At 43.3% G+C, this 21,270-nt stretch overlaps 1 long non-coding RNA gene across 1 annotated transcript; it reads right to left on the minus strand.

Annotated features, from left to right (window-relative positions):
- Window positions 1-1,592: 1,592 nt before the first annotated feature.
- Window positions 1,593-8,448, minus strand: LOC138064149 (uncharacterized). Its single transcript, XR_011137433.1, has 3 exons — window positions 8,204-8,448; window positions 6,641-6,775; window positions 1,593-1,885 (listed from the first exon to the last, which is right to left on the minus strand). It is a non-coding gene; the product is annotated as an uncharacterized lncRNA (long non-coding RNA).
- Between the last annotated feature and the right edge of the window lie 12,822 nt (window positions 8,449-21,270).

A 21,270-nucleotide genomic window follows, 5' to 3' on the forward strand; every position in this document is an offset into this window, starting at 1 on the left:
TGTCGGTTTATCACCCAGTCATTCACTGTCAGTGGACACTGTGAAAGTCATTTTTCCCTAGCAAATCGAACAGAATTATATGTGGCTTTTCCTCTATGGAGTAAATATTACCAATGCTGCAGCCTTTGACCAGATGTCTTGGTTATAGCTGCTGTATTTGAGAGAAAAATGCTGCAAGGAACGTGAAGCCTCATTCAGTCTATTTAAAAAAAAAAAAGTCTGAAAGCCTGATCCTGAACATCTTTCATTCTTTTTAATGTTTTAAATGATGGTTTCCTTCCTTCATTTCTCTTTGATTCAGCAGATGCTATGTAGCATCAGCACAAGTTTGGGTAATATTTCATACTGAATCACCATACGCTGGTTGCATTGGATTTATTTCCATAGGGTTCCTTCAACCACAAGAGTACCATATATTATATATTGCTCAATATATCAAAGCCTAGTGGCAGGATGTGAAGTTTCTTTATGTGAGTATACTCGTGGATGTCGGTTTCTAGGATAAGAAAGGAAAATTGGAAGAGGGGGTCATAGCACACATTGGTGTGTAATGTGGGACCAGAGGTTTCCATTTCACACATCAGCCCCATAATCTCAAAGAGGCTGTGGGAAGGAACCACAAAATGATACTGTCATGAAACAGTGGAGCACATGCAGGCCTAGGTGAGAGAAAGCACGACTCCGGTGCTGACTGTGATGTGGGTACCGGTATCAACCAGGACAAGAGGGAGCTGCCATGGGCTTTTGGGCCAAGAACAAAGTCAATGGGCATTTTAAGACTGCCAAGGCCAAGGAGAAAGCTCAGAGGAGAGCTGGTTTCTGTTGTTGATCAAATGATCCAATCTCAGTAGGAAGATGCTAATTTGGGTTTTACTTTGGTTTCCTTGTGTTGGGGTGAAAATTGGGTGAGGATTCACAGATTATTCAGCCTACTCATGGATCTAGAATGATAATAGTGTGTAATAAACAGGAATAATTATTATTACTAACCCTGAAACAGGCAAAACCTATAAGGTACATATGTAGTTCAAAGAGATGCCCATCACCACTTGGCAGTTATTAAACCTTAGAAATTGTATATCCTCTGAATAGTGGGTATGTGGGTAAACATGAGTTCAACTAACAGAAAACCATAGGAAATGGAAATATGCAGCTCGGATCAGAAAATTGCAATTATCAGTGGTTTGCAATTCATGTAGCTGTATTTGAGGAGCATTGAAGTATTTTGTTGGGTTGTCTTCACACAGTTCTTGAGTTACTGATTTTTTTTTCTTCTCAGGATAAGCAGTTACTCTGTTCAAATTCCCTCCTATTTTCCAAATCATTTGAAGACCTATTTTCTCAAAACAGGTCATTCCTTTAAAAATGATGCATGACTGATTAATTCATATTTTTCCTGTTTAGTGACTATCTCAATAACCATTTTTGAGAGCATTCTTTCTTTTTAATTTAGGGAAGCGTGATACTTTTGATGTCATATGAGTTTTGCTCATATTCATAATTCATTTTGTTTAGAAAAGGTTTAACTCTCCAAAATGAACTAGTAGGTGAGTATTCACATAGAGTAGATAAACAGGTAGAAAGAAAACATGTAAAAAATTTAAACTAATATTTTATTTTAATCAGGCCTTCTATTTTTCCCTCAAAGGGTGTTAAAAAGAATACACAGAGGCAGCACACAGTTTCATTTCCTCAGCAGTTGCACAGACTGTGTGTTAAATCAGGTGCTAGAGGGTCTTCTGTGGGAAGTGTGGCTTCTTTCTTTATCCTCTAGAACTTGTCAGGCAGTGAGTGAAAGTTACCTGAGTAACTTCTGGAGACACAATTTGCTATTTTTTTCCTCCCATTTTTTACTGGAGCTGTGTTGAGCAGGAAATATTGGAGGCTGTAGAGAGAAAGAGAGCAGAAGAGAAGATGATGAGGAGGGAGGTTGGGCTGCAAAATCAATGCCTACAGGAATTTAGACCAGGACGCTCAGAACTTGAGACTACTGGGGCAGGTTCCACAAACGGGCTCTGATTTCAGCCATCTTCATTTTGATTAGAAATAGGCAGAAACAGAAATGGTTTTGATTTAGCAACACCTCTTTGGCCAGGTTTTAATTTGGGTGGCTTGGATCAGGGCATGGTTTTATTAAAACCAGCCATGTTTGCTTGGATGCATGTTTCAGATAACCGGCTCTGGTTTGGACTCATTTTCATGTATAGCCACAGGCTCACACTCTCTCCCCCTCCCTGGTTCCCTTTTGCAGCTCCCTCTATACTAGCCTGTGACCGCTGAAAGACCATTTCATTGTTAGAAAACCAGGGAATCAGGTTTATTTACTAGGAGTGACCTAGTTAGAGCAGAAGTGTGTGTGTGGGGGGGGGGGGGGACATCTAATGTAGTCTGTCATTTTGAATAAGCACTGAAACAACTGCTAGCCATCCACTGCATACTTCACTCCTTGGATCAACAAAGGAGCCCTGCCAAACGTCAGATTATATATTCCACAGCTGAAGTGTTTGCATAACTTTTCAGTGGCTACCATTTAAAGAAAGAAAACCACTGATGGGCCTTTTCTTAATATGTTCCCCTAAGCTGACATGTTCACAGTGTACTGCCAGCAATCATTTTGTACTTGGAAGGCAAAGTTACTCATATCTTTGCCGTAGCCGCTGTGCCAGCTAGCAAGACGGGACTAGCCTCTCATATTTTCACAATCTCGGCATTCCATCGAAGGAACTTCAGCACGTTCGCAGACAGTGCTCGGGAGCCCTGAGCCCACCTAATGCACAGCGTGGCTCCAGAATTGTAGCCTGAAAAAAGGTTTGCTTGTTAAAGTGTCAATCATGTGCTATCAATAATGACATCTAGAAGACGATGATTTGGCCATTTTGGTTGGTTGCCCAGTGACTCAAAAGAAATTGTCTGGTATTTCTCTTTGGAGGAAAGGAAAACGTGACTACATCCAACTTCAACATTGGCTATTGCAGCACTCCTACCACTGCCCAGATGTTGACTTTAGTAAAGAATTAGATTCCTTTTTCTAAGTAGTAGGCATTCAAATAAGCCTTCCCGATCTGTTGCTATAGAACGCATCTTTCAATACAGCAGTTTTTTCTACTTTTCTCCCTTTGAACACTAAAGTTTTCAGACTACTCTGGGGCTTTTTTGGCAGGAGTCACCCTCCCTGTCTTGCTCAAATTGTGGCTCAGCTGAATCCATCCAGCCCTTGTACCTTCCCCTTGCAGCAGGCTAGTGCTTAGGCAGCCAGGGTCACTATCCCATTGTCAATGTTGAGCTGTTTTGCACATCAGAGAAGGGCATTTTCTATTTTCACTGAAAACCAAAGCTGACGAATATCCTCCCTGAAGTGACAGGCTGTATGCCAAATGAGAATTCACAAGTGATACCTGTAATTAGATAGTGCTTTACAATCAGTGGAAAAAAATGGGTCCAGAAAGATAATTAGGACTCTGTTTAACTTTTTTTGATTGCCCTGTTAGAGGGCAATCAAAATAGCAAGACCTTTGAAGTTCTTCCATAGCTGAGATACTCTAAAAGTATGTGTATTGGGCTACATTTGAAGAATTTGTAAAGGAGATTTTTTTCCTCCCATTTTTCTTCTGTTCCATAAAAGAAAGCAGGCTCTGGAGCTGGAGCGAATAGTTTCTTCTTGAGATTTCCTTAGAAAACTGCCCTCTTTCAAAATGCCAACCTCCTCCTATTGTTCAGAGAAAAGGATGGCCTTGTGATGTAAGTTAGGTATAATGAGCAATGAGAAGAGGCTCACTGGCAGGAGTATGAATGGTTTAGTAAGAGGAGAAATGAGATACTTCTTTAGCACCTGTTAAACTTCCATCAAGTTTTGCTACATGCTGCTGAGGAGTTGTCACATTCCACCCCAAAAGTACCTAAACGACTTCTGGTAGCAGATATAGTATTCATGCATATGCATTATAAAATACTGTAGACTCTTAAGAAATGAAAAGCTGTCATATAAATGGAAGATATTATTTATGTCTGCTGATACTAACTTTGAAGCTAGCCTTGCTTGGAGCAAGAGGTTGAACAAGATGACCTCCAGAGTTCTCTTCTAACCTAAATTTTTCTAGATTTTCAGTAGCCCCAAAATCATTCTGTACCTGCAATTAGTGTCAATCAGTATCTTCAGACAAGCTATTGCATGTTACATTTATTTTGTCCTGTCTATTCAGTTATAAACTCATTTTTCTCCTCTTATTTGATTCTTAATACAGACACCATAGATGTAGGCCATAAGAACACAGTCTCTACAGAAATACGTTTTAACACCCAAAAAATCCATCTTTGCAAAGGTAGGATGCTACTCTGAAGGTAGGAGGCTTTTGCATGCCTTCAGATTCACCCATTTCTAACCCGTACAGGACCAGTTCTCCTCCATCTCCCTGTACGATAAATTCTGGGACAGGATGGTGTTAAAAAAGGGCTAGCTGTAATGCTGCAGTACTGAGGATGGCTTTGCAATGGACCAACTGACTATTGCTCAGAGGGCTGGATCCTCACTGAATGGTCATCTGAACTCAGCAATAATCCAGCTCAGCCTCCTCCTTGCTGATCAACTTACCAGCATGTCCCCTTTGCTTGTGGCATTTGAGCCTTGCTGTGCCAAGCTTCATTTCCATGCCTGTTTCCACAGCTAGCTGGATTTCCACCAGCTTTTCAACACCTGAGTAGATTTAAGGAGCACTGCACCACTGTTACAGGCCAAAGCTTGAAGGGTGTAGCTGTGCCCAAATTCAGCAACTACTGGAGAAGGCAGCAAAGAGTCCCCAGACAGTCCCCTCCTCTGTGAATGACAAAGGGAATCCCAGCATGGGATTTTTAAAACCTTTTCAGGTTCTACGGAAAATACAATATGTCACAGGAACAGATCTAGCTTTCATGTGTGGAAAGTCATGAGCAAAGCCTGACTTCAGCTAAGAAGTCAGTTAAGTCCCATGTAGATTGATCATAGGCACCATGCAAAAAGTCAAAGCCCTGCAGCATCTGTTGGGTTGAGATTGAGAAGCCTTCTCCTTAACATGCAAACTGTGCTTCAAAGGAATTTTTTTCGGGTTAAAACCCTCTTACTTTGGCTGTGCTCCATTTTTTAGGCTGTATGGTATTACACTGGATTCCTTTTCACATGTGGTTTAACAAAACCCCCACAGCAGGTCATAAGTGCCGAAGAAATCAGGGAGTGCAACAGCACACACAAGGCTGGACACTGTGAGGGTGGGGGAGCTTGCAAAAGGTCTTATGTGGAGGCAGATGTCAGATAAATATAGATTCCTGCTAACTTCTTTCAATAAAAATAAAAGCATACTAAAAATAGAGCATTAGATAGGCTAATTGAATATACCAGCTCCATTATTTCTCATTATTAGCGGCCTCCATCACTTTGTTAACTGCTCTGCAACCAGTGTTGTTATAAAAAGCTGTGGTTAATTTGAAAAAACAAAGGTGATTTTTTCACATGGGTCATATGACATCCTCCTTCTCTAAACACATACCCTTTAAAGACAGGCACATACATACCACTTAGGTGGGACATTTTTGCAAGTTTTTCCTCTTTAATTTGCATGACCCAGAGCCAGATGATTACTGTTAAGATCATCTGTTAGCTTAATGAAGCAGTGCTTCATGCTACTAGGTCATTCGCTAGGAAATACGGCTTAAAAGTATTCCTGAAAATACCCATTTTTCTTAAATTCTGTCACTGTCTTCCTAAACAAAGTTTCATGAAAGAAAGGAGAAGGAGAGACTAAGTACACAAACTCAGACGGTGGGAGGAGACCTGCTGATGCAAGCAGAGCTGCAGTCATTGCTGTTCCACTTTAGTTAGTGGCTCTCCAGACTCTCTGCACACTTTTTCAGAACCACTAGCTCATCCATTTGAAAGAGCCAGGGGGCAGGTAATACATGCATAATTTGCAAAATGGCCATGGGCTTCAGAAGACTTCCTTTAGGGACTATTTGATGAACAAGAAGACCAGCGCCAGCCTATCACTCCATGCTGGTGCTCCATCGCTGATCCTAGGAAAGTCAGCATGCAGGCTTAGGAATACAAGGAGTTTTAAAAATTGACTATGCTCTTTATTTGAGTGAAAACCTCAGTTTTGACCTGGGAGCAAACCACAATGGGAATGTACCCTTGCTGAGAAGCAGTAACTACTTCTCTCTATTTAGTAGATAAGAAGCCCTGGATAACAGGAAGAGGACGTCAGAGTCATTCATTGTCTTTTCAAGCTAAAATACCAGAGCTGTTGTGGCAACTAAGTTAGCTAGATACTATAAGTAGCTTCTCAAGCACCTTAGAGGCAGGAATCAGAAAGTCAAAAATCAGTTCAAAAATCAGTTAGGCTCCCAGATGCTAGATTTTCAAAGGTGCTTGAGACTGCAGATGCTAGTGAGTTATTGAAAAGAGTTTGTATTCCAGAGCAAAAAGGCCTTGTTTTATGTAGCGTTAACAGGGGAAAAGACATTAAAATTAAATTAAAAATAAGAGAAAAGTTTGAAGAATTACATATTCACAAGTCTAAATCTATATGCAAATTTAAATCTATAAATATAGGTTTTTTATAATATATATATATGTTCTGAGTAGATTCTTGTGGGAATTAACCGATGAACTTACTGAACCGCTCACAGCAGCTTTGGAAAAATGAAGGTTCACAAGTCTTCGCCATTTCGTCACACTCAAGACACCCATGGGCCAGATGTTGCCACCCTGGCTAACATTGAGTCATCTGTCACTTCAAGTGTGGTCTTACTGAAAATGAGAGGAAAGGCAGTGGAATTAGCGGCTTTTTTTTTTTGCTAAGGAGTTCACCTAATGACTACTGATAGAGGCAAAATTGTTTCTGGTCTAAAAATTCTTGAAGACGCGTATGTAGTATTACATCTTTAGTTTTGATTTACTGAAGATTTGGCTACCAAGTGATCTACATGCAGCTTACAAACTTAGTTTCATGTGAAGAGTTCTTGAAGTGTTGCATTTTTCTGACTCTTCATTGTAACATTCACTGCCTATACATCTGGAGGAAGGAAAGGAAGACTGGCACCTGCAAGTCTGCCTCTGAAGTGGCAAGATATTAAAACAATTAACAAATGAATGGTCTGCTTTTCAAGCAGAACAATGAAGTCGCTGCCATCTAGATAAAAAACAGTTTTCAAGGCTGGCCTCCTGATGGCTAACCTAGCAAAAAGCAGGCTGTGGGAGTCCTTGATTATCTGATGGGTAGATTTTCAGGATGACCTGGGAGAGGAGGAGGATGGAAGTAAAAAAAGACAAAATCTGCTGGGACTAGGCATGGAGGCAAGATCAAACAGGAAGGAGAAAGTGAATGACCCCAGCGGCTTCCTGGCCTTCCCACACAGCTATTGACTTCTGGGGTGAGAAGGAAACTGAGGAAGGGGTTTGCGTGGGAGCTGTGCTGGGCTTTTTTGGTGTCTCTCAGGTGCTGTCTGCATGCTAAGTGCAAGGAGCTTAAACTGCTGCTTTGCATAGTCTATGCATTACTGCGTCAGCCGCCTGCATTGCCCCGGGCCAGTGGCCAGGAGGGCAGATGTGGGGCAGGCTGCCCGTGGCTGGTGCTCAGTGCAGGCCAGAGCTGAGCCGGGAGGTCCTGGAGAGGCCTGGCCAGCAGGCTGCTGACCAGAAATCGTCTGGGGGCCAGAGCTGGTGACCTGGGCTAAAGCCTGCCAAAGTCTAGAGACTGCTAAAGCAGATTGACCTCGAGATACCAGTCTGAGCATAGTCATGCGGAGGAGTTTGACCTAGCCTGAGACAAGGAGTGATTAAGGTCTGAGAGCTCCTCTAATTGTTAACGAGGGCTGGTCATGGCTGTTTCCCATCTGTGGCTTTGCGTTTCAGGTACACCCATACTTCCTTTCCTATGGGTGCGCACGTACGCCCAGACAGGACTTCCTGAGAGTGGGCAGCTGCGTGCGGGGCTAGAAGTGCAGGGCTGCACACTGCAGTGCAGCCTGGCAGGCGCTCACCACCTCAGCTCATGCTTACCTGGGGCCCTGCATGCCCCAACACTGCACCCACAGCTGAAACCCCCCTCTGAAACAGGGATGGTTATGTCCGTAAATTAAGAGACACAGCAGGTACGGGGGTGGCTCCTCTGCTCTGCTCTGCAGGGAGGCTGTCTGCCGGCAAGTGTCAGGCTGCTTTGGGAGCAGGGTTACTCACCTCCTGCAAGCACTGCTGCTCTTCTTTTGGTGGGGTTTGGCCCCCGCTTCTTGTAGGTGCTCTCCACCGCCTCCCAATACTCGGTGCTGCCCACCCTTGGCTTTGCATATCTCTCAGCTATGACGCAAAGAAAACCTGCAGTGACAGTCAATGAATTGTTAGTTCTGTTTTCCACTTCTTCTTAGCAGGCGTGCAGAGACCCTGAAGCAGTACACATTTGTGCCTGTGGAGTTCCTTCATTAACTGACTAGTGGCCCACTGGGATGTGACGGATGTTTCCTCCTGCATGCTCAGCCCCGAGTTCACTGGCCTCTCCATGGCAATACTGTCCCCTCACCAGCTTTCCCGGCGAAAGGGAGAACAGCTGCTCATGAAAGAAAAAGGGCCTGGAGGCCCCCTCCGCCCCGGGGAATGGAAAAAGGAAAGCTGATGAAAGCAGAGGGAGAGCAGGAGAGAGATACCCAGTGGCGTCTGCCCCACGCCACCCTGACGCCAGGAGAGAGGAGCAACTAAGGCTGCAACCAAAGTGAGCAGTGCTTGGCACGAGGTCCCTGGCCCTTCAGTAAGAACTAAATGTCCGTGCTTTAATGAGGATTTACCTGACACATGCTCTAGAGCAACACTCCCTGCATGTGCAGGCACCTGGCACGTGCTGGCGCTCCCCCACAGAAATCCCTATCCCCTGTTTCCAGATGGGACTGCCCAGGCCCTAGATCACAGCATGCCTCTTAGGCTGTCCTCGTCCTGCAAGGCTGAAAAGGTGTGAGGTTACTTTCATTTGCACTGAGCACAGCCAAGGGAGGCTGTTCTGGTCAAACAACCTGACCCCAGGCTTTTCACAGGTCCACTTGCTCCACAGTTTGCATGAATTTCTTCACTGATTTCCACTGAATTTCTCTGGTAAGAGGCTCTTGAACATCTCCATGGGCAGCTTGTTCTAGCACTAATTGCTCTATTCAAACATCTTCTTGAAAGCAGCAAGAGTCTTTGTCTGAGGCAATTGCACTTTGCTGTCTTAGCCTGGGGAAAAGTGAACTTTACCCCTTGACCTGAGCTGTCGGTATCTTGAAGGCATAAATATGAAGCATTTTCTGTGACAGGTTCTGAATCAACTGAACTCTCTCAGTTCCTTCTTTTGCCTCGTCTGGAGCACTTTCCTGTTGCTGTGGTTTTCAATGTCATGTTGAAATTCTCATGTTCTGGAGACCATCACCTCCTGCTCCACTCACCACCTGGTCTGGTGCAAAGTGGTAACTTCCATCCCAGCATCACCCAGTGAAATCAGACTGCAGGTTGTCAGAGTATTTTTCTCTTTCTCTGCTCCTGAAGTGCAGCCAGCTTCCTGCACTTCCTGCTTCCAGTGAACAGGAAGGCATTATGAGGCAGTTACCAATGCACAGCACAGTGCAATGGGGATAAGAAGACCTTTTTTGATGGAAACTACCATTGCATCTGTCAGGAACATGACAGGTAAAACAGGACACGGTATTTACAGCTGTGGAGAAAAATATCCCTCACCACAAGGCGTGGAGTCAGCATGACTGCAAATACCCAGACCTGTGCTCATCCATCCTTCTGCCTGTACTGACTGGTCATATCTCAAGCACATCCCTATACACTTGACCTTTCCATGGCGAGGGTAGCTGTGATTAGTGCTGCCCCCTGCAACGCCCCCCATCATCCTGTCACACATGACAAGGCCACCCAGACATGACAGCTCTCAGCACTGCAAGGGAAGGAGAGATCCTTGCTACGTTTATGTCTGAGCTCCCTCATTTTCTTGCCTAATCCGGACAGCCAGGTATATCTGACAAGACTTATTCTCCAAGTAACACCTCCGTGCTATCATGCTCCGCCAGAAGCAATCTGCTTCAGACATTGCTGATTAGTATCATTTCTCTTATTCTGAGTTTCACCTCATCATACCTCTTCCTGATGTGTCAAGTGGGATCCCTAAGTGAGAGAGGAAGGACCATGGCAACTTTCAGCTGTCCTTCAGCTTTCTGCAACTGCAGGCATTCAACTGAATTTTATTTTCCTGAGCTCAGATTTTGCAGTGGTGCCAAAATTTCTTGAAGGTGAGGTGTAACTTTGGGAAGTAAAACATCATCCCTAATATATTTTCCAAGTCAATGCCATTGCCTAGCAGCCACAAGTCATGGATTGCTAACCATTTCTTCAGAGCTATGTTGGCTATTCTTGATTAACATGATTAAAATACCATAGCTGAAATCCCAGATGTCACTTTTTCCTGGGCTTCCATTGAATTAATACTAAATATCATCCACTGAAAAATCATCTATTTCAGAAGAATTCAGCCTTTATTCAGCTATGATGTCTGCTGTGATGTGTAGTAAAGTTCTGTATGTGCTGCTGTTTGGCTATTCCACATCATTTGCCTAAAGGCAGTCAATATTGGCGTTTTGTTTTGTTTTGTTTTGTTTTGTTTTGTTTGTTTATTAGAAGCATTGAGTTTCTTTTTTTCAGAATAGGCATCAGGCTCAGTGGTCAGTCATTTCCTGCATTTCCTTTGCTGTCCTTCTCAAAGCTAAACATTGCCATAGAACTGGAGAAATATCTGAAAAGTTCTGCAAATTTTGACCTCAATAAAGCAAAATTAGTTTCATCTACATTTGCTGAATTTGCTTCCTAGGGACAGTCTTGTAAATACCTGCAGCACATTATCAAAAATAAGTGAATTTGAAATAATTCTGACAGAACTTCAGTAAAGTTAATTAAAACCTCATAATTGTGTCTGTTTGTAGTTAAAATCTTATTTTAGGAATTATACATATACAGCAAGACAGCAGAAACATTTCCATGTATTTTTATCTTATACCTGGTTAAGCATTACTAATATACTTCAAATGCCAAATACTTGGAACAAGCAGTTCACAATCAACAGGTCAAGAATTTTTTGTAGAATCTGATTTCTTCTATAACTAATTCTGAATAGCAAATGCATTCAAGAAAGTCACAGCCGTGAAAAACAGGTAAGAATGAAATAAATTGCTGGTTATATCTGAACTGCTAAACTCTACATAATTGCGTATTTTGTGATGCGTGTAGAAAGTACAATTGGCGCCTGTAAAACAGAAGTACTTGGCCTGCTGGTGAGCTGTTTACTGCTTCGCAGGCATCTGCCTGAGGTGAAGTAATCATTTTCAGGATCCTGAGAATAATATTGCTATTATTCATCTGCTTCCATGTTTCTTCTTCCTTAGGCATATGAACCACGTTTACACTGAAAATGTTCCTTCTCCATAACACTAGCATCATTGGAGGAGATGGGATCCTAGGTTGCCGAGCCCAGTGCTCTCCCACTGTCCTTTATATCCATCCTGGCAAATCAGCAGCGAGGTGGTGGAATAACTGACCACCTCCGTATTTGTGTTCTGCTTTTCATTTTCAAACTGCTTGCTGGCAGGAGGGCAGGCTGCCTGCAATCTGTGCAGACAGGAGCCCGTGCAGAGCCCGTCGCCAGGCCTGGCAGTGGCGAGAAGCAGATGGTGCCGAGTTCCTGCAATCTCCTCTTTCTGAGGCACACTAGACCGCCCAGTGCAGGCGGACATCAAAAGCCAACATCACTCATTGGCAGTGGCATTCGCAAAGTAGCCCAGGGTGTGACAATTTTGTATGTGTCTACTGCAGCTTTTCCTTTCCTTGGTAGCCCAAGAGGTTTGGTCCATGGAAATTTTAGTTTAAAAAAAAAAGGAAGTGCAGATCCTACTTGTTGGACACAAACGCTATGCCATATGGCTCTGAAGCAGCATGCTCTGACACAGGAGTGTGGCATGTCCTACCCCAGCCCCGAGAGCGGGGATGCATGGCAGTGAGCACCCTGCCTGATAGCAATCCTCAGGGACGCGTGCTGACTGCATATGAGCCAACCCTCACTATAAGACAACAGCGATATACCTATAGAAAAATACGCCTATGGCCAGGCTAGATTCCTTGAGGATGCCCAGCAAACAGCAGGCACACAGCTGCCCCCACAAGGACCCACATGTCTGTCGGCTCTCATTACACAGAGTTCAGTGCAGGGGAAAAGAGAAAAATGTGGAGAAAAATGAAAGGAGAAAGGAGAAAATGATGCACCAACGGCACATCAGGGAATGAGAAGGGCAGTTTGCCCTTTCTGATGCCAGCACAAGAGAATATGTCCCTCAGAAGTATTGATCTTGAGGTCAACAGGATTAGGTACCTGCTGGAAGTTAAGCAGATGCTTACATGCACAGCTGGATCAGCACCAGCTCCATGTGTGGCTGAGCCCTAACTAATGACTCTTGCGGCAGTACTGAAGAAGAACAGACAGACATAAGAACAGGGTCAGCTGAGCTTCTGGGCATACACTGAAACACTGGCATTAGCTCAATACCTCAAGATAATTGTATATATATTTTTGAATGCGTCTATATTTTTGGAGGAGAGGATTAAAAAAAATGACATAGTTAGGCTCCAAAGTCCTACACACAGAAGAGCAGCATAGTTAATGCTTGTGCTCAGTCTCCCTGGTAGTTAAAAATACCCTTGGTTCTTCATAGCCTTTGCCTTACATGCATGCATGCTTGCACACACACACACACAAACACACACACAAACACACACACCCCTCCCACACACACATGTATATATATACCCTTCACATTATTTGCGTGAAGTTAGTCCTGAATATTTATGTGGGAGCAGGTCAAAGGAATCAGAGAACAAGCTGCCCGCTCTGATGGCCTCTCCAGGGGAATCTGCCCCGTGAGCGCAATGGGAGGAAGGGATGAAGCTGTCACGTGCCATCTTTCCCCCTTTGTTGCATCTGACCACGTGAGTCACGCCAGCGCTGCTCTCCGTGACTCCGATGGGCATCTGCCGCAGCAGGTGGCTTGAATGTCTTTCTGCTACATTTTTAACATTACGTGCCCTCGTTGCAGCTGAAAACTGACCAGGCGATCTTTATTCTAAATGCAAGAAGTGCATTTCATTTGCATGCCTCTGATGGGATTAAAGGAGGCATTAGCGTAATTAAGGCCACAGGGGTTTGCCATTTACTTAATCCCTAAATCCAGCTCCACTCCAACATTATTCAGTAATATCATGGGGCAAAAGGTCATTGCAACAATATATGCCTGTCTAACCTTCCATCATAAAGAGATAAATGATTTTTGGACAGTTAAAAGGAATAAAGGGAGAATGCTTTGTGTGCACCGCCTCATAGGGCCAAATCAGTGACACCACCATGCCTGCAGACAAGGTAGGTAGGTAGTAGAAGCAGCCCCTTGTGTAGCAGATAGCACATAGAAGACGGCTGCAGCCATAAAGAGCTATGTCTCTGTGGATTTGCAGCACAAACAGGTTTTCATATGTTACAAATGAGAGCATAACCTGGATGCGACAATGGAAGGCTTAAACCAACATGCCTGGTTTGTCACAAAAGGTTTTTACACTTTGCACTGTTAATGTGAAAGTGATAAAATATAACAAAAATTCTCATAAAGCTGTGCGGTTTTCCTTTCATTGATCTGATAGCTGGTTTCCTAAAAACAAACGAGCACCTTTTCCTGCTTTCAAAATTCTAGATTTGGTTAAATCAAAAACATTTAACTCAATGGAATATCAGAAATGAATACATGTGAAATTTTAAATTTCATACATTTGCAATACTGCTATTTGAAGAAAACTAGAATAACGGAAAAGAAATGCCTGTGATCATGTGTGTCAGTGACAATGTATTTTATAAATGATATATACATTATTTTCTACATAGGCTTCACAAGAAACTGTGCCTCAAATACCATCTGAACCCAAAGCAAACCATGTGCTATACTATGTCTTATGTCCATCTGTTTTTTTCTGGTTCCAGATGGGAAGATTTATAGTTTTTTTTATGCACAAGAGTTTATATGGTTTCAAAAAACCCCCAAATGATCCAGATCCTAAATAGGCATTCCAGGAAATTTCTTTCAGAGTTTAAAATACTAAATGATCCCTCTGTTAAAATGATAGTAATAAATGCACAGGCAACATTTGGAAGATACTGTATTGTTGAATATTATGTGTTCTTCTTGAGTAAGCTTGCAGCAGTTATTACTTTTAATTAAATGTACATGCATTTGACAGTGCTGAAGGCCTTAAATCCCAAGGCTTTATTGTTATCTGTAACCCAGAGCTGCTCTGATTCAATTGAAAGAGCCCTAAACCAGAATTATGCTGACTGAAACTACTCTGGGGACCAAAAAGCATGTTTTTTTTCTCTTTCACAAGTTCAGTTTGCTCCAAGTCAAATGGACAGATTGTACTGGGTGTATTTTTCTATTCACATCATTTAGGGCCAACTCACTGTAAGTTATGTCACTTTGAAGGAATCCTTTAGTGGCACTCCAATGCGCAGTGCCAGAGGAATAGGTGCGTCGCCAGACAAAAATAAGCTTTGCAGAAGTCTTGGCCAGGTAATTGGTTCATAACAATATTTTAGTGATGATCCTGTCACTATTTTGTACTTGACCCATCATGTCTCTGAGGTCTCTTCATTGGCCAGTTCAAATCTCCAAGTAAAATAAAAGGAGCTAAAGGATAAAGGAAAAAAAAATGGATTCGAAACTGAGTGGAATAATTGAAATAGTTTTAGCCATGCTGTGGATAAAGAAATAATGGACTCAGAACTAAGGGAAGTAACTGAAGGAGCTTGAGCTGTGCTAAATGCTGTCAAAAAGTTGTCAGGTTTTCTCGAAACAGCTTTGGTGACACACCTGTCTGGCTGTGACCCATATGTTGCTCCAGTCCCTTGTCTTATGGAGTAGAAAATGGTCTCACAGTAGTGGGACAATATGTACAAGTGGGAATTAAAACACAAGCAGCACATTTTTTTTTGTGCTGTAGATAAACAAGAACTAGAGGGAATTATTTTGCTGCTAAGCTCTTTGAGACGATGAACATACAGTGCTCGAAAGAGTAAGGCTTCAGCCCATAGCCAAGTCTCTACCTGCTGCAACGCAGGTAAGTGAAAAGAAAGAAACTGGGGGTTTCTATAGTGAGGGAGTTAGTTAGTGTGTTACTGTGCACAGCTTTACCCCTAGGATGAACTGTCTGGTGAGCCAAACCACAGAAGAGAGGAGACAGGCGGGAAGGCCTTTTCTTAGCCTCTGGCTTGTCAATTTGCGTTTACATAGAAGAACAATTTTTGTTGACTTTCCTATCTTTATTATTTCCCCACATAGGACGCTTTTCTTTTCATCTTCAGCCACCCCAAATCAAAGTGTGTCTCCACTGCCAGCAAACCCGTGCCTGGCTCTCGCGTGGAGGTGCGTGTTCCCACGCTCCGTCTGCTTCCTTCCCCTGCAGACTTGCGCAAGGCTGATTTGAGGAGAAGCTCCATGAGTAGCAACTGGCCCTGCCTGGCTGGTCCAGGGAGCATTAGCCAAAAAAAAGGAAGAACTCAAGTCATCCCTGCACTGCACCAGGCTATGAAGCGACCAGCACAGCAAGAAGAGAAAACCGGGCCAATCTGATGTATAATGCAATGAATACTGAGCCACCCTGCTGATGCACAGGTTGTGCTGGGTTTTATTCACTAGCAGAAGCCGGAGGTATAATCTAGCCCTGAAGAAAGAGCTCTGTGTAGCAATGTTGTCACGTGCATGGGCTGTTCGCTAGCTTGCTGTTCTTTCAGCAGGGTTTTGAATGAGTACAGCAGTGCTGTTTCTGAGTGCGCTCATACTGTGCACTCCTGCCTCCTGAAGCCCTTCTGCTAAGATACCCAGGGACAAGGGAGCTGAATTAATTTCCAGAGGCAAACGCAGGCTGAATTTGCAAACAAGCAAGGATGTCTTCCTGCGCTGGAGCTTCACAGTGAGCCGGGCCCTGTTCCCGGCAGCAACATCTGAAGGCAGAGGAGGCTCTGCCGAGGGTGCTCAGGGTGTGGGCGTACTGCGCTGTACAGACATGGCAAGGCTACAGTATCCCAACCACACAATTGCAACATTTTCTCCACCCAATAAGCCAAAGAGACAGGTATTTGGGGATTAGCTTATTTTTTTAAAGAAATCTTCTGAATGAACAAAGAAGAAAAAGGAAGGTGCAGAATGTCCGAAAGGATGCAACTTCACAAATACAAAATAAACAAAGACAGAAAAGTGCGTTGTGGAACAGGGAACTTTTGAATACTTTTCTTAATCGGAGAGAGATCAACACCACTTTTTGGCCATTGACTGTTCCCAGCATCGCTAAGAGTAGCTGGGAATTCTGTTTTAAGTAAACAGCATCTGCCATTTCCATGGGCTGTCTGAAAGTGCTGACTAGCTGGTAAAGAGATTAGCACTGTCTGACTTCTCTGCTAATAACCGATTCATTACCCAGGCTTGGCAGTGCCTTCGTAATTGTCAGTTGTAAATGCTGACATTCTTGAATATTGTTCTTCAGATATAAATAATATTTATTTGAAGGGTACTGTGGCCATTGTTTTGAACTTGCAAGTTCAGATGAGTTTTCTGAACCCTTATCTCATTGTGAAAAGAAAACAGGTCTTAGGAGAAAAGAATCAAAACAAGTTTTACCTTAGATGGCCCATCCATTTCACAGCTAATGTGTCATTATAATTGTCTCTCTTAAAAGGGCATATTTTAAGCCATACAATTGAAATTTAATAAAGTATCTTGACTGAGTTGGCCTGGGATTGGTAAAGCTGCTTCATACGGGTCTTTTGGAAAACACTGAGCAACTCTTCTGAATGCTGAAGAGTGAATTCTAAGCAGCTATGAGCAGTTCTATGACCAGAAAAAAAATTGAGAGATGGAAAATTTTAGACCATTCCAAATTCTTATCAGTAAAAATCAAAAGGGGAAAGGACACAGTTATGTTCTGTTTATGATTTGTTTATGTAGGCAATATACTGAATAAAGGAAGTGCCTTTACTGAAATTCTCATTAAGTTTAATAATTCCGTTGTCTTTTAAATTACTCTAGGAAAAAATGTTCTCATGAAAATCATAAGCACTTGGTTGCTTTTGACTAAAAATATCAAATAAGAGATGTGTTTTTATTCTACATCCCCCTATTTTAGTTTCTTTTTACTTTACATCTCTGCTGAACAGATGGCAGCTAGCTCCTGACAATGATACTTCACTAGTCTTGGCAGGATGATGATGGTTCAATCAGCCATTAATCCCACAGCAGATAATGGCTGAAAGCACCGGATCAGGCTACTCTTGTTGACCAGATTGTGCAAATCTGTATGTTTTTTTTCACGGATTCCTTTCAGAGCTTTTTAACTTGTGTCAACAAATTCAAGCATCCCTCATTTTGAGCTTCATCACAAATATTCACCCTGTTCTCAGATGATCCTCATATCTGGTGAAAAAGTCTTTGCATGCAAAATAAAAATTGCTCACAAACAAAAAAAAAAAATCACTGCTGGGCCCGTAGCTCGTCTCGCACCTTGGAGGCAGCACTCAGCCACCCCATCGCAGGGCTACCAGGCCCACAGCTCACCCCATGCCGTGGAGGCAGCCCTTGGCTGCAGGCGCCTTGCAGCCTCCACTCCCTCCCTGTTCTCCCATGTGGGCACCAGCTGCAAAGGAAACCAGGTTTCCAAGAGCCGGTCATGCAGACCTGATCAAGGAAGCACGTTGCCTTCACTCTACTGACTATGCATTTCTTTTTAAACTCCTTCAGGCCACCTGTCATTCAGGGGCCTTAGGTTGGCTAGAAATGGGAAAATCAGATCTGCTGACAGCGCTCAATTGGAAACACACCCCAGCTCACTCTCTCTTTGCCATGCATCCAACTTTGAAATGTTCTGCTTTTCTAAACACCATAATTTCAAGTAATTTCTTCATAGGAAAAAATAATTAGTGAGAATTAAGAAGAGCATACCATTGATCAACACTGTGATTTTCCTTCTTCTCTAAATGGGAAAAATACTCAATAATTTTGCACGCCTTGTTTCTTTCCTGACTTCTTGTATTTTACCTTTTTTCCCATGATTATCTGGACACTGAGCAATCTGTCTCTCTAATGAATATAGACAGTAGCTGTAGGTGGGTAGCTGCTTATCTGCATCTTTTGCACCTCTATGTGAAATTCATTACCAGCTTATGTTACTCTGAAAGCCTCTTGGAAGGCGGTCAAAACATTTGCAAACCCGCACTGTCACTGCCTAATGAATATTGCACACAGGTCCGAATTGTGAAGTCATTATTCAGCTCTTACCCTGGCAAAACTCTTCACACAGCCAGCGGCAGGGAAGGAGTTCAGGTCCGCAATTAGAGCCGTTCAGCCCCGAGCCATCGCCTCCTTGCACCAACAGTTGTGGCTTCAACAGCTGATTGAGAAATTCCCAGATTTAGCAATTGCCTCAAAAAGTCAGGTAAACGGGTACTCCAACAAACGCACACACAAAAGAAACTGTGGAATAGGATGTTTGAACGCGCTTAGGAGTCACCTAACACTGCTCCTGTTTAAGTCAAAGGCTGAGGCTTACCACTAGGCTCAAAGCAGGCGAAGGTAATCCGAGGCATTCAAAAATCCCCCCTGGTTGAGCAAGGGCGGCTTAGCAATCCTGTTGAATCACCTTCCTGATTTTAGCCTGGCTCAACAGACTTCTGTCAGCACCTGTGAAAACAGCAAAAATAAATAAATAAATAAGATAAAAAGGCAAAACAAAAAAGCAGCAGCATTGAGCTATGCATAGAAAATATTAACTTCCTTAGGCCATGCTGTAAAATGGAGAAGAGAGGTGAGGAGCCTCCCCCACAACACTGCGCCCATGAGCATTTCCCACAGAGCTGCTGGTGGTGGCTGCCTGCCACCAGAAACCTTGTGTCGCGGGACGCCCGCACCCGCACCCTGGGGCCTGGAGCAGAGCAACACAAAGCTACGTTCCTACTTCCCCCTTGGGAGGCAGAAGAGGACGAGATACTGGGATTTGCCATCGGCTGTTTGCTAGCAGCGTTCAGTCTGCATCCCTTTGGTTCAGCCTGGCATGTCGCTGTCCTCCCGAAGCAGTCCCCGGATGAGCTGTGGTCCTGTTCCCGCGCCGAGGGCTTGCCTGGGTGCTCCCACTGCACTGGGTGCTCCCAGAGAAGGAGCCCACTGCCTCCCACCCCCATATGCAGAACCTTGCTGCAATAGCAAAGTTTAGGTCTTGACTGGGACGTTCCCAAAGTTTAAGGCTATTTGGTCCCCAAGTTTTGGCATAAACGTATTTTCTTTCTTTTTTAATACATCTCACCAACATATATGGCCCCTCTGAAATATCCACCCTAGTCAAGGGCCTGCCCACATAAAGTCAAGGCCAGATTTTCCCCACACACTTTTCCTGGCTTCAGCTGAGCAAAGGAAACAAGCATCCCCCATAAAGCCTGGGATGCAGCCAGTGAAGCGCTCCCCGGGGTCCCACAGCTGTGCCCAAGAGAGAAACTGCGGGACGCAGCCTCGGCGTAACCCGGCGGGAGCTGCACCTGCCCCTCGCCAGGAGACAGGCAGCGTAGGGGTCAGATCCCATCACCCCCGGGCAGCTGGTGCCGTGCGACGGGAGAGGGCTGCCCACTCAAAGGCTGACGCCAGCCTCATGAAAACGGTTCAAATGTATGTTTATGGAACAAAATGCCCCGTCTTCCCACCCCCTGGAGACGGAGGGTTATTTGATGTGTTTGTAAATAAACCTGTATTTCCAACAAGGCTGTTTCCTGTTAGGGCCTATTAAACACTATTCCTGGTGCCCTGGCTTCCTGTGTTTGAAAGACCTGAATGCTGTTTGTAATTTTTCTGTATCTAAACACCCTAACCTAAGCAATGGTTCATCTACAGCTACATGAAATAAATGTAAACAATGACAAATATACTTACAGTAACAAGTACGCAGAGAGATGACCAGAGGGTTTTTGTTACTGGAATAAATCAAAATGGACAAGCACTCTTTGTGGAAGCCAGAAACCTTCCATAAAAACAACATTTCTATGTTTAGAAAAAAAATGAAATGAACTATAAGGAAATATTTTCATTCCATAACTTCAGAACTTTGTAATACCTGTCCTAAACCTCATTAATATAGGAAAGCATATATCAAAAAAGAGGCAAATCATATTTTGTTTATAAACAGGGCTACTATCTAAGGATTGTTTTCACAGACTTTTTGTGTGTCATGGGTTAACTTTTCTATGTCCATTATCTTCTCCTTCCTGATTCCCAGCTAGCCTTAAGTCTCTTGATATTGTAAACCTTCTGTGCACGTGGGGTTATATATCTCAGCATGATAAACAGGTGGAACAGCAAATCAAATTTTATTCCTAAGAATTTTCTTGCCATTTTACAAAGGCTTTTCCACAAGGCTTTTCTAAGAGATATATAAATACACCTGAATGAATTGCAGATTTGCCTGCAAACCTTCCAGTTCATCACCTGCAATCCCCACTGTGTGTCTGTGTAAAGCTTGTGAGCAGCTCCAGCAAGATTCGCAAAGCTGAGAACAGGACTGCTTACCAATGCGGATGCATCCAGTGCCTGCAGAGGTCAACAGGACGCTGGAAATTTTCAATTGCTGTTGGAAATATCCTATCTGTGGATTAGTTAGGGATGTAAGTAATGTTATCCCAGACATCTGATAGGTCCATCGTGTTTCGGTTGTGTTAGCCAAAAGTTCACGCTGTACAGCGGAAGGTCCAAGTGCCACGTGGCACATTACCTAAATTAAGTTGGCAATGTAGTGGGACAAACCCAGATCCTTCACTCAGATGGAAGAACATTTTGTGACATGCTCACCGATGTGATCCATGAGTATTTATAAATCATTCATAGACTGAGAACAATTTTCTGCTGGAATTCATGACTCATTTGGAATAGGAGCAAAATTCAAAGATTTCATAATCTGTTTACAAACAATCTGAAAACAGTGAAAGCAATCAAAATAATCTGTATGCATCCATTGCAAATTATTAGGTCACAATTAACTGAACATGCATTGATAGTTTCAAGTTCAGTTTTGAAACAAATCACAGCCTTAAAGACTAGAATTCTCTTCCACTTGGTTTTGCACTAAATTGGTTATGTTGACAAGGACCAAGTAAGGTGAAAATATTTAAA

This window comes from Struthio camelus, chromosome W, assembly GCF_040807025.1.
Source record: "Struthio camelus isolate bStrCam1 chromosome W, bStrCam1.hap1, whole genome shotgun sequence".
Lineage (NCBI taxonomy): Eukaryota > Metazoa > Chordata > Aves > Struthioniformes > Struthionidae > Struthio > Struthio camelus.